Here is a 13,790-nt window from a genome sequence, read left to right as displayed (position 1 = left end):
CAATTTGATTGGGAAAGGAAAGTTAACCAAAATTTGAGGGAAGACTCCACACAAGATTCGGGAGACTCATCTGACACAGCTCACATTCTTCTCCCGGCGGAGGACAAACTAAGGATTAGAGATTTCGAATTTTAAAATATTTGGGGAAAATGTGGATTATAAGCGTGAAAACCCTAATGATAACCTTGAATTGATTAACCTCGGGCACGATGTCTCTTATGGGAACCCTGTTCTTTTTGTTGCCATCAGAAATGGACACAAAAATTCAGAACCTCCCATGCTACGCAAGCTGTGAAATTAGCGTGTCTATCATAAAATAATGTCAGATCATTATTAAAAAAAACTTATTACATTAATAGTTTTTATTTTTTTAATGATGAGTTATCAAAACGGAATAAAAATATAATATTTGATATGATTTAAAAAAATAGTTAAATGATCAAAATAGAATCACAAGAATAAATAAGTAGCTAAATATGTAGTTTATCCTAGAAGTTAAAATGTTATAATTTAGGATAAAGTGTCTTATTGGTAATCAAAAAGTATCATTTTCTTACTTTGGTCATCAAACTTTTTCTAATGAAATTATCACCAACATTATATTTCTATTTTAGTCATCGATCACAAAAAAATTATTAATGATGATAATTGTGATATGATGTAATAATAGTTTTAATTATAAAAATATTTATATTATATCAATTTGATCTTAATTTAACACAACTTAATAAATCATTAATATTTAACAAATCAAATTGGGACATTGAATAAAATACACCTAAATGTGGAATCAAGTCAAATTATTATTATATGGTTGGCATAACTATTATTTAAGTTTCATTTATAATTTAACTTAAACAAAATTAAATTACCCTTTTTATTTTATTTTGGTTACTTAACTATTTTTTGTTTCAAAGTCATATTTAATGTTACATTTTGATTTTATTTTATTCATCTATAGTTAAAAAATTATTAGAACTACTAACATGGTAATTTTTAAAAAAATTCAATGATAACACGACAATACCTTATGATGGCACATCAACATCATCGTTAATTTTTAACGGTAAGTGACCAAAATAAAATCAAAATATATTGTTAGGTATGCTTTTGAAATAAAAAATAATTGGGTGATTAAAGTGAAACAAAAGTTATACTTAAGGTACTAAATGTGTAGTTACCAAAAAAATAAACATGTAAATCACACGTAACGCGTGACATTGGATACTAATCTATCAAATCTATTGATAACTTTGAAGGATATTTTTGTCATTTCTGTCGTTTTATATAACTTAAATATGGTCAAACTTATCTTTTAAAACTTTGTGTTTAGTTAATATAAGACAAAAATTATAGGACGAATGAAGTTCTTTTTTAATTTTATTATCAAATATACAATTTTTAAAAATATAAGTACTCCCTATGTTCCTTTAAAATTGTGCCATTTAAATTGTCCATTTGAAAATTTTAACAACTTTTACTAGACATATTTTATTTTTCATCCTTTTTTTTAGTTTCCCAGCCAAGTAAAATTAAATTTTTTTGATGATAAAATTATCATTTTATTTTGTTTTACAACACATCTCTTGCATAATTTTTTCTTTCTAAAACTACGTGAAAGTCAACAAATGAACAATATAAATAGGATGGGCTAGTAATAATTTAAATATATTAAAAGGTCCATATGTTATTTCAAAAATTAGTTTTCATTTTATTTTATACTATTACATTATTATATTATTTTTGTTTAAAATTTTGATTATTTCATATTTTCATTAGTTTCTCTATTATCTTAATTTGTATTTAATTTTATCATTAACCTAATCAATTTTTTTTATCATTTATTGCTATTTTAATTATAAAAAAGTTAAATAACTTGTTTAATTCTTCACATTTAATTATTAATTAAAATTTCAAATAAAAATAGTATTGAGTGCATTTGGGGGATGTCAGTCGTAACATAGCATGGTGCGTGGAAAATGGTTGTGAGGTTGATTTCTGGTTTGATGGTTGGCTTGATGATATCGGACCTCTAATCGAACATGTTATAGCTATAGGAGCGGTGGGATTGCAAAGAGTTATAGTGTCTGATATGGCAAATGGACAAGGGAATTGGAAATGACAGTGCTTTGTGCATCTTTTGCCACCAAATATTATACTCCGAATCGCAACCAAGAGAAGTCCGCAATAATATTTCGGACCAGATATTGTTGGCTGGGTACCAAGTAATGATCGCAGTTTCTCAGTGAAGTCAGCTTACTCCATCCGCGCAAACCTTAATGAAGGAAATGGGGAGACGGTATGGAAAGTGATAGCAAAGTATCGAGGACCCCTAAAGATGAAAACGTTTATGTGGCTTGTATGTTGTGAGCGGGTGATGACTAATGCGGAGCGTAAACGTTGTCACCTCAGCTTTGATAGCAGCCACCCCCTTTGCAGTGACTCGAATGAGGATATAAACCATACACTACGTCTTTTTCGATCAGCACATACAATATGGGTGAGAGTGGTAAAACAAGAACGATTGCAAGAGTTTATTCAACTGAATATTGCCGATTGGATAACAATGAACCTACGCAATTATGCTCAATACATTGAAAAGAATGATGATTGGGATATTTTGTTCGGTGAGTTGGTATGGAATATTTGAATTTCTAGAAATGCAGTGACTTTTGATAACCTTTTATCCGATAAAAGACCAACACTGGAAAACAGTCTCCATTGGCTGGATATTATGAAAAGGGCATTAGAGAAAAGGGCGACAAGAACTTTTACAATATAAGAACAGTTATCGGACAATGAAAAATGGCAACCACCATCGTTGGGATGGTTTAAGGTTAACTCAGACGTGGCTCGTTGTAAGGAAAATGGATTGGTAAAGTGTGGAGGGGTGTTCCGAAACCATCTGGGTAACTGGCAGGTCGATTATTCCAAGTTAATCGACATAAACTCAGTACTATAAACGGAGTTATGGGGAGTGTATTGTGTTTTACTGTGCGCATGAGACTTGGGTTGTCAACAAATTATAGTTGAGATGGATAGTTTGGAAAAGATCAAGGTGATAAAACAAGCTAAGGATGGTACATTTCGGTTTACACTATTACACAACATTCTGGAGTTGATGCAAAGGAACTGGGTGGTTAATTTTCAATATTTTTCCAGGCTTAGAAATCAAGTTGCGGATGGAATGACAAAATTAGCAAATAGGTGGAGCTCGGAATGCAAGGTTGTTATGGAGGCAGCCGAGGAAGTGAAACAAATATTACAGGAATACCAACACAATATCAATGTGTAGCCGTTAGTTTACTCTTTGTTGCAAAAAAGAAGGTTAAAGTATACAAATTAAGGTGTAAACTACACATTTAGTATCTAAACTATCAGTTTGACCTGTTTTAATAACTAAATTTTCATTTTTTTTTCAAAAACCATACCTAATATTTAGTTTTTATTTCATTTTAATACATCACTGTTAAAAACTTAACGTGTTTAATACCTAAACTATCAGTTTTGGTCCATTTTAGTATCTAAACTTTCATTTTTTTCAAAACTTAACGTTAAATTTTGAACGAGATACTAAAATGAAATAAAAACTAAAGTTTTTTACGGCGAGGTATAAGTACTAAAATGAAATAAAAAATAAACTTTAGATATGATTTTGAAAAAAAATAAAATTTAGGTACTAAAATAGATTAAAATTGATAGTTTAAATATTAAATACATAGTTTACCCAATTAAAGTATTTGTATAGTATGGGGAACTTTATATTTAAACCTAAGTAATAAAGGGGTCTACTTATTGTCGAAGTATTTTGCTTTCCCCAACTTGTTCCTTAAGGACTCCCGTCCTTTCTTGCATGGCCACACCCAGTATTTTTTCTGTCAAATTTATCTATTATTCTCATCTCTGTGTTTGGCAATTGCAGAACATTGATTTTGGAGTTGGAATTAGCTTCATTTTCTCAACACAACAGATTTCAGTCTTCCACCATTCAACAAATTAACGGTTCTTTCTTCATTTCTATATTTTTCATTTTCTATGATTTTATCAATTCATTGTGGAATGCGGTTAGGTTATTGTTTATCCTTTTAATTTTTCATTATAGGGTTTAGTTTTTGTCATTGGTGAAATGCAAGTTTGATTGAGTTGTTCTTGCCATTTTATTTGCTTACGTGATATTTTGCTTAACTTTTTTCGGTTTCTTTTTTTTTTCAGATTGATTTATTCAAACACCTGGAGGTCACATGGAAACTGGAGGATCGTTGGCACAGGCAATAAGAAAGCCAACGCTTACGCCAAAAGCTATTATACACCAGAAGTTTGGGAGTAAAGCTTCTTATACGGTTGAGGAAGTAGAGGAACCTACTCAAAATGGATGCCCAGGATTGGCGATCCTTCAGAAGGGGCCTTGCCATTATCGCTGTACCTTGGAGCTTCCAGATTGTACTGTTGTGTCTGAATCCTTTAAGAAAAAGAAAGACGCTGAGCAGTCTGCTGCTCAGATGGCGTTGGAAAAGGTTTACATCTCCTTGCTCACCATATCGTTATAATTCTAGTTTGATAGGCGTTTGGGTATCTGCATTGTTTGTTTTATTGCGAGTTTTGGTGATAGGTTGAGGAATATAAACTGAAACTCGATAGAAAAAAAAACCCTTCACCATGCTAGGGTTACAAGGTTGTAGCTTGAAAGTCATTAGTTTGAAGTCAGCTTTTCTTGATGAAAAGTTTGATAATATTTTGAGTTAATTTCAGAAATTATAATTTCTTTTTGCTTGAACTATAATGAACTTTCTTACTTGGGTTCTTGAAGTTTAAAAGTGTACAATAAGGTATTCAAAGATAAGGCAGGGTTCTTATCATTTTGGAATTTTCTGATTTTTACTAATTCTTCCAGATTTATATCCAAAGAAAATTGCAATTGATTCACCTTTTATGTTAGATCATCTTCTTGTTTATTCCGTCTAAACTTTCTGTTGCACAGATATTTAAAATTAATTAGGTTAATACAATTATCTATTTGTAACCATGTAAATCATTGTTAGAAGATGCAATATCCTGTTGACAGATGTTTTTTTCTTCTTCTTTTGTCTGAATATACTCCTTCAGTTCTGAATCCTTTTATATTTAAAATTAATTTGGCTAATGCCGTTGTCTATTTGTAAATTGTAACCATGTTAATGATTGCTAGTGGATGCAACTTCCTGTTGGTTTGTTTTTTCTTTCTTTTTGTGAAATATGTTCCTTCAAGTCAGAACTCTTTTCGGAGTCTTTTGAACCTTTTTTTTATAATAATTGGAGGTCTCATTAAAACCCCCCTTCGTATTCGTCCACATACGAACAAGTATGTTAACGAACATTGGAAGGAGGAAAAGAGTATCTCATATTTCATTAAACAAAACACCCAATACATTTGAAAACACCTGGAATACCCTCATATAGGGATAGACACCATTACAAAAAACCAGAATCACCTAAAACTCTCACCTCATCAACCAGAAAGCCCCAGAGACAATCACCCTATTCCTAAGTTACAGATTCAGCAAAAGAAAAACAACTCAACACCTAAGGACATAACAGAACAGTAAAACAACAGCCACAACCATTAAAACGAGTTAATCCACCTCTGAAGAGAACTCCACTAAATGAACCATCATGATCCAATGCCACCAAAATGAATTCAGCTCCTAAAGATATCTTCAATGGAACAAAACCAAACTTCTTTATTCATTAGAGGTTGCTATTATATTGTCATCATATTAAGCTTTGATATATTATCTGCTTTCTTTAATAATAGTACTTTAGATTTCTCCTTCATCCTCATATAGTTCTTCTTTCACTTTCAAATAAATATCTCAAAACTTTTTCCTGGTAATGCAAGGATTTGTTATTGCTCAAGTTTGACTTTGCACTGTGGAAGCTTGTAACCTAATTCCTGCATGGATCATAGGAACTTGTTTGAGTATCCCATAGCTTTTGGAGCTGACATTTAACTCGTATGAATATAACTCCACACTTTTGTACAATCTCATAAATAGTTAATTTATTAAGCTATTTTTAAGAGTGCTACTGTCAAGGTACAATGTCATCGTATTGTATGCATTACAATTCTGAGACACTTGTTCTGTATCTTGAGTTTATAATAACTTTGGGATATATAAGTCCATATGTGGATGTAGCAAGCTATCTTTTTCTTTTCAATAAATGTGAACTGAAGAGTAGTCTCTTTTATTTTTAGTTTGCATGAAGCTTAAATTAAACATACAAACTTGGCATGATTCTATTCAATTTTAAGCTTTAACAGTTCTAATGTTTATAATGGAGAGTAATCTTTTAAGTTTGTTTTTCCTTCTAGATATCTAATTATTAGGCCGTTTTCCTAATTCTTATTACCCAACCAATCCCCTTTTATAGTGTCATTCTTATTATCATCTTCTTAATTTTCTTTATTTCTATTTTAAAATTGCAGCTTGGGATCAAGCCTTCTGCAGATAATCCCACAGCAGAGGAAGCATGGAGAGAGTTGATTGCTCGCATCAAATTTATATTCTCAAATGAGGTTGGTGGACTATTTATTGTTTGGTGCGTGTCATTAATGGAGTGGATTTGTGCATTTCAAAGTGCATTAATTGGGGGTGGGGGTGTATGTATGTTTATGCTACTATTTTTTCCCTCAAACTATACACAACTAATAACCATGATGCATGTAAACATGGAATTGTCTGTGGGCTTTTATTCTTGTTTCATTGTACATCAAGTAATCATTTGTTTGCATTGAACTGTATAACTTTCTACTAGATAACAGTATAAGACATTTGACATACCCTTGCTTGCTGGTAGCTTGGGGAAGCTAACTTATCCTGACATTTGTCCAAATTTGAATGAGTTAGTGTGAAAATTTTATTTTTAAAGAATGCATTGCTTCCTGATTCATCTTCACTAAGCAAGTTCAATAGAATGACTTTCTTCTTCCCCTGGCCTTTTCCTCTTGTTATCTCTATAAGCACAAGATATTTAGTTGCAATGGCCAGCTTTTCTTAACTCTGCTTTATTTACTCATTTGTTAAGTCATCTCTTTATCATGCATTAATGTCAATTTTATCTATTTTTTTATATTATAATTAAGGGCATAGTCCTTTTTCTTTAAATTAAATCATTTTTCATTCTGATCTTTTCTACCTTTATTTTTTCATCATCGAATAAGTTCCTTTCAGCCCTGCATCCTCTGAGCAGTCACTTCAAAGCAGCTTTACGAAGAATTGGGGATCTCAATGGTTCAGTTCCGGCTTCTGTTATTGCTATATGTGACGGAAAACCCTATAATCTTTGCAAAATAATTAATCCCACTGTGGAGTCTGATCCTTTCTTGGTCTTATCATATATTATGAGAGCTGCTGCTGCATTACCAGAGTTGGTTGTTAGTCCTGAGGGACAGTTCTCGATTTGGAGGAAAGATCCTTATCCTTCTGATGTCATAGAATCATCAATATCTCAACAGTCTGATGTCGCTGAATACATAACAAATATGGCCATATATACCATGTTCACCTGAAAAGGCTGTTGAACCACTGATACTTAATATTTCAACAGCAGGTTATTACCTTGACACAATTGCACAAAAGCTTGGATTATCAGATGGCAACATGGTTTTCATCACCAGGTACGTTGAAACTGTTATAAATGGAAATTCTGCAGCACGGTCCTTGAAGATTTAGTTTGACCTGGTTACATTGTGAAGCAAAACTTCGCAATGAATAAGTTTCTTAAATAAATACCAAGGAAAGGCCCCTAAAATTATTAGATACTCAAGTTGGTATCTACTTATGTACTAATGTTATCTTATTAATCTTACATTTTCGCAATTATTATTAATATAAAAAAGTATGTTATTAAGTCTAAAATGCAACCAGTTAATATAAGGCTAAAAAAGGCATAAAATTGGTTGTAACCGAAAAACTTACCAGGAGTGTGCCTTTTTAGAGTAAACTGTGTAACAATTCATGTAAATTGTAACTATTCCGATTTCAACCTAAAAGCTACCGTTAACACATTCTCAGTTGTTACAGAAATTATTACTAATTGTGTAACTTTTTGAGTAGAAAGGTAATATTTTAAGTTAAAACCCGCCGCAATATAACATTCTTTGTTGTAACTGAAATTATTACCAATTTTATAGCTTTTTTGGTTGGACATGGTAACATTTTAGGTTAAAACCCACTTAGGTTAGGCCGCAACACAGCAGAACTACCCTGTTAATTTCTTTTTTTCTTTGGTTTGAAAAAGTATGTTAATTTCCATTCCTAACATTAAATAACCTTTCATGTTATAAATAATATATTTAATTATATATTATTGACAAAATTTGATCTATTATTAGTCATGCTAAATAACTTTAGGAAGGAACTAACTGTCATTGGTTCTCAACAGGACTATTGGTAAAGCTTCATCTGAAACAAGATTTTACTTTGCGGCTCCAAAGTCATATCTGCTGGATAAGTCGTCTGATCTTTAAATGCTAAAGGTGTTACACTTGGAGGAACTTTGAATGCAAGGGCCACCTATATTTGTGGCCAAGATATATATGGTGATTCAATTTTGGCTTCCATTGGTTACACTTGGAAAGGACAAGATCTTTTCCACGAAGATGTCACCTTACAATCATATTACAGGTTTCTTCTCCATTCACATATAAACTTTCTTCTGATACTATTTCATCTGTTAAAGCTTTTTTACTTTGGGGGTTCAAATTAGTGCACAGGACTTGTGAAGCCCCTGGGTGCTAATGATCCCTGGCTTAAACAACTGTTAGTATGTCTTACTTTGATCCGTTTGAACTTGAAGGGCTTAGAAATCAAGCTCGATTGTTTCTTTTGAAGTGTTTTCTGTTATGGAATTCAAAATCAAACCATAAGAAATCTCATAGTTCCAGATAGTTTTAGGTTTTCCCATGTCATCTTTCAAGCTTATGCAATTGTAAGCTCAATACTACCTCAATGCATCGGCCTAAGAAAGAAACTAAAGAATTTCAAAGAAGAAAACTCTGGCTTACTTTCATAAAAAAGACTGCTTGAATATATAGGAGAAATATGACGACAGGTATGATCCTCAGTTCTAGCAACAAACAAATCCCTTAAATCTAGGAAAAATAGAACTACCAATATTTTAGGAATTTTTTCCCCTAATCTCTTTATTTAAACACAGAAACTACCTAAACAAGGAAATATATATGAAAAACTAATCCTAAAGTGTAGGGATTAACTTTGGATTTATAGAAGGTACCAGCCACTATCTGTATTAATCAACTCCATTTCAAAAATTTCCAAAATCATCAATATCTAGATATTTAAATGGATTTTCTATATTAATTTCCTCAAACTGCTTTATTAAGCTTGTGCTGCGGCAAAAATGTCCCGAGTATTTAATTTCATTAAAGACAAAGGAGTAGGTGTCAATTGCCCTGGAAATCTTTTCATTAATACACGATGAATACTTCTTTGACTGATGATGAAGTGTCATTGTGCCTAGTTGTTGGAAAAAGTGGAACTGAAGGGTATTAGCTGCAATATGACTGCTTATTCAATAAGTTATCAGTCATTAGTGATATTTCTAGTTTGATGCATCTCTCGAGTTTGTCACTGTTCACCATATAATCTTTTTGGATGGACTTATGCAGAATGCTTATAAGTAAAATCCCAAGTGGAGTTTATAAGTTGTCCAGAGAGGCTATACTTTCTGCTGAGTTGCCCCTGACATTTACTACAAGGACAAACTGGAAGGGTTCCTTCCCAAGAGAAATTCTAAGTTCATTCTGTCGCCAGTACCGACTATTAGAACCTGTCTTTAGCATGTCAAATATTCCTTTAGAAGCATCATCGGAGTTGTCAATATCAAACAAGAAACCTGAGGTTCCAGAATCAGCTGAGCAAGAGAGAGAGTATACCAGTCGAAATGGTTCTGTTGATGCAAAATCAGTGGGATTTGGAAGTAGTTTTACTTGTGAAGTAAAAATATACTCTAGGTGTCAAAATTTGATTTTGGAGTGTACACCCGATATTCTGTATAAGAAGCAAAATGATGCTGTCCAGAGTGTTTCTTTAAAAGTTTTATCATGGTTGAACACATATTTTAAGGACACACCTATGCCTTTGGAGAAGGAAAACCAATTAGCCAATGTCTTTGGCATTAAATTTTATCCCCAAAATTTTTCCAAGGAAGTTGTACAGTGTCGATCTGTTTATAACTGTCGGCAGAATGGAACTTTGGGAGGGAAAGATCCCGATTCATATTGTGTGGTGGAAAATGATGCAAGCTCTGTAAATATAGAAGGTCCAGATTCTGGTCTTTGTCCATCTAATGGATCCCTTTCGTGTGTATGTTATTCTGTATCTTTAGTGAAAAAAGGTGAACTTCAGAAAGAGCTTCTTGAAAGTATTGAGGAGTTTGAGTTTGAGATGGGGACTGGAGCAGTAATTCCCGGTCTTGAAGCTGTTGTCTCTCAGATGTCTGTTGGCCAGTCTGCCTGTTTCTATACAGAGTTGCCTCCTGAAGATTTGGTTTTGGCTGCAGCTAAGGATTCGGAAAATGCTCTTGCATTCTTATCTTCACGTGAGTAAACACATTTTTAAATACTAAATAATAGTTTATAAATTTCCTTGTCTTGACTAGGAATGTGGACTGCCTGCAATGTTTTGGTGGTGTCTAAATCTTTGGATGAACGTATCTCTTAGATTAAAGAAATTGTGGTCAGCAGGGGAAGTGTAATATATTTTTCACAGGAAACACTTTACTATGCTAATGTCCGTTTATATGCACTTCATTAATTTCAATTGTATATACAATTTTGCAACTATATGTTTAATGTATATTTACTCGAAGCATTCATGTGGGCAACAAATATTAGTAACAATAGATGGAGCTTATTTTATTCTTGTGGCATTTTTCTTTAAATTGTTTGAGAGATCTAATTGGCCGTACGTGGTTTTCTTTGCATTAGCTTGCTTCTTGGAGTACACGATCATCTTGTTGCAAGTGACAGAACCCCCAGAGGACAGAATGGAACAGGCACTTTTCAGCCCACCACTTTCAAAGCAACGTGTAGAATATGCAGTGCAACAGATTAAAGAATCTTGTGTTACTTCTTTGGTATTTGTCTTGTTTCCTCATTTTTGTTAGTGTTGATAATAAACAAGCTCAGCATGAGATCATGCTATATTCTGTTGTAGGTTGATTTTGGATGTGGCTCTGGTAGTTTACTGGAGTCTTTGTTGGAGTATCCAACTTCTTTGGAAACAATTGTCGGAGTTGATATTTCACAGAAGAGCCTTAGTCATGCAGCAAAGGTGTGTTCTATCGTATTACGGGTTTATATACGGCCAAATGAATTTGAGTAGACCAATTTTGAGCATTATTTGAAAGATATGAATAAAACAAATTGTTGAATAAATGTGTGGATAAGAATTTTAAATTATCTGTCTGCTAAGTATATTTTCACAAGTTAAAGTGTGTGGTGGTTGAATATCTTTGATATCTTCATTGCACAGGTTCTTCATTCAAAACTAGTCATGAAGTTAGATCCTGATGCACCGTGTAGGAGTATAAAATCTGCCATTCTCTATGATGGTTCTATCACAGATTTTGATTCTCGATTGTGTGGATTTGATCTTGGCACATGCTTAGAGGTATTTAGAACTAACCCGTTTATTGAACCTTTTCCTTCAAACCATTGATAATTGATCTTGCACTTATGTTTTTCAACTTTGTAGTCTTTATTCTTTATTAGAACGCTTAAACAAAACTATATATGTTCAATTCTTCTTCTGGGCCTAGTTTTGGAAATACACTTTCCATTAGACCTCTCACAGGACAAGTGACAAGTCTGGTTAGGTTTGGACTCTTTACTTAGGGAAATGCTTCTTTGTGCTTTATGCCTCAAGCAATTTAATGGTTTAGTACCTAGATTGCACCGTGTGGCGTGCTCTTGACAACTCTGGTAGAATAATTTATTAAATGGTGAACTGATGATGGCTTCAATGATGTTTGAACTAGATATTGAACACTATAATTTTGTGAATACTTCTTGGGAAGATGAATCCCAATGGGACATGATACTTGAATTGGGCAAAGAAAAGGAACGAAAAGAAATCGCTGCTTCATCGCCTTACACTGTTGTCATAAGACCAAGTAATGAACTGACTATAGAAAGCATTCCCTTGCATTGTTGTTGAAAGATCAAGTAATTAACTGACCATGGAAAGCTCGGAGTATATATTTGATTACTGATTTCTTGAAGAGTGGTTGCATGAAGGAATGGAAATATGTGCGATTCAGGATGAGGATGGTTACAGAGAACCTTAAATAATTCTTCTTGTGCCATATTACTGATTATGCTTAACTTTGGAAGAATGTGGTGGTAGTTCTTTTTACTGACAAAATTATTCGGAAAATTTCATAACTTAATATATTTATTCTTTTGAGTTTAGACATGAAGTGTTGACATGTTTACATGCACATTTTGCTTATATATTGAAGCACTTTTTGTCTTGTAACTAAGCACAAGTCATGGACGTAACTAGTAGGACAAAATTCTTTAGGTATTAACAACATCCATGGCGTATCTTCTACTCTAGTAGGACAAAGCTAATCATATCATGTTGGTCTTAACAATAAAAGAATGCAGTTTCCTTTCGGTTGTTCTGATTGCTTACATTTTGAAAATTAATAGGTTATAGAACATATGGAGGAGGATCAGGCCAGTCTGTTTGGTGACATTGTGCTCAGTTCTTTTCGTCCGAGGATTCTTATTGTTTCAACTCCCAACTACGAATACAATGTAATACTCCAGAAATCCAATCTAACGAGCCAAGAAGATGATCCAGAGGAGAAGATTCAGTCGCAATCATGTAAATTCCGCAACCATGACCACAAGTTTGAGTGGACGAGGGAGCAATTCAAACATTGGGCATCTGAGTTGGCTGTTAAACACAATTATAGTGTTGAGTTCGGTGGGGTTGGTGGTGCTGCCGACCAGGAACCAGGATATGCCACACAGATTGCTGTCTTTAGAAGGAGCACTCTACCCGAGGATGACGATCTTCGGGCCCAGCATCAAGTTTCTGCATGCCAATACAAAACTATATGGGAGTGGAATAGAAGTAAGCACCCTCTAACAAATTAATAGATAAATTTGAATTTAGTTTAGCGCAGTAGTAGAGGGGTATAACTAACTACACATTTTGAGCAATGTGAAGGATCTATAAATACACCCACTGTACATGAGCATATAAAGTCTGCAAACTTTAAAGTACAACAGCATTTAACTCACATGCAGCTGGGTTGCTATATGGATTCATCTCTTCTAAATAAAGTCACCCATATGGCCTTGCAGCTATTAAGCACCATGTTTTTACTTTATTTCATTGCGGGAGAAATGAATATGGGAAAAATTCTTAGACATTTCAGATTTTTTTAGTTTATTGACAATACACACACCCTACGTACACAACTGTTTGAATTCGGGTTCTTTAAAGAGAACAATATTCATGTTTACCACTAATGCTACTTAGTGGGTTCTGGAATTTTACAGTTCTTAAAACTATAACATTAGAAATTCCATAGGCTTCGTATAGTTCATACTTTGGTGGGGTCGACGTGTGTAATATAAGTTTTTTCTCATAAATTCACAGGGAAGTTGGTAAAGTATGGAATTTCGTAATGGTAAGGCTTTAGGATTTTCAAGAATTTCGTAATATAGTAAAATCGTAAGAATTACGAAAGGTCTGTCTTATTCATAAGGAGCT

The 13,790-nt window shown here is 33.3% G+C and overlaps 1 pseudogene; it reads left to right on the top strand.

Moving 5' to 3' along the window:
- Positions 1–3,816: 3,816 nt before the first annotated feature.
- On the top strand, positions 3,817–13,386 carry LOC120195780 (annotated as a pseudogene).
- The last annotated feature ends 404 nt before the right edge of the window (positions 13,387–13,790 follow it).

The sequence above is a fragment of the Hibiscus syriacus genome, unplaced genomic scaffold (assembly GCF_006381635.1).
Source record: "Hibiscus syriacus cultivar Baekdansim isolate YM2019G1 unplaced genomic scaffold, ASM638163v2 tig00117021_pilon, whole genome shotgun sequence".
In the NCBI taxonomy this organism is placed as follows: domain Eukaryota; kingdom Viridiplantae; phylum Streptophyta; class Magnoliopsida; order Malvales; family Malvaceae; genus Hibiscus; species Hibiscus syriacus.
This window is presented reverse-complemented; position numbering and strand designations above follow the sequence as displayed.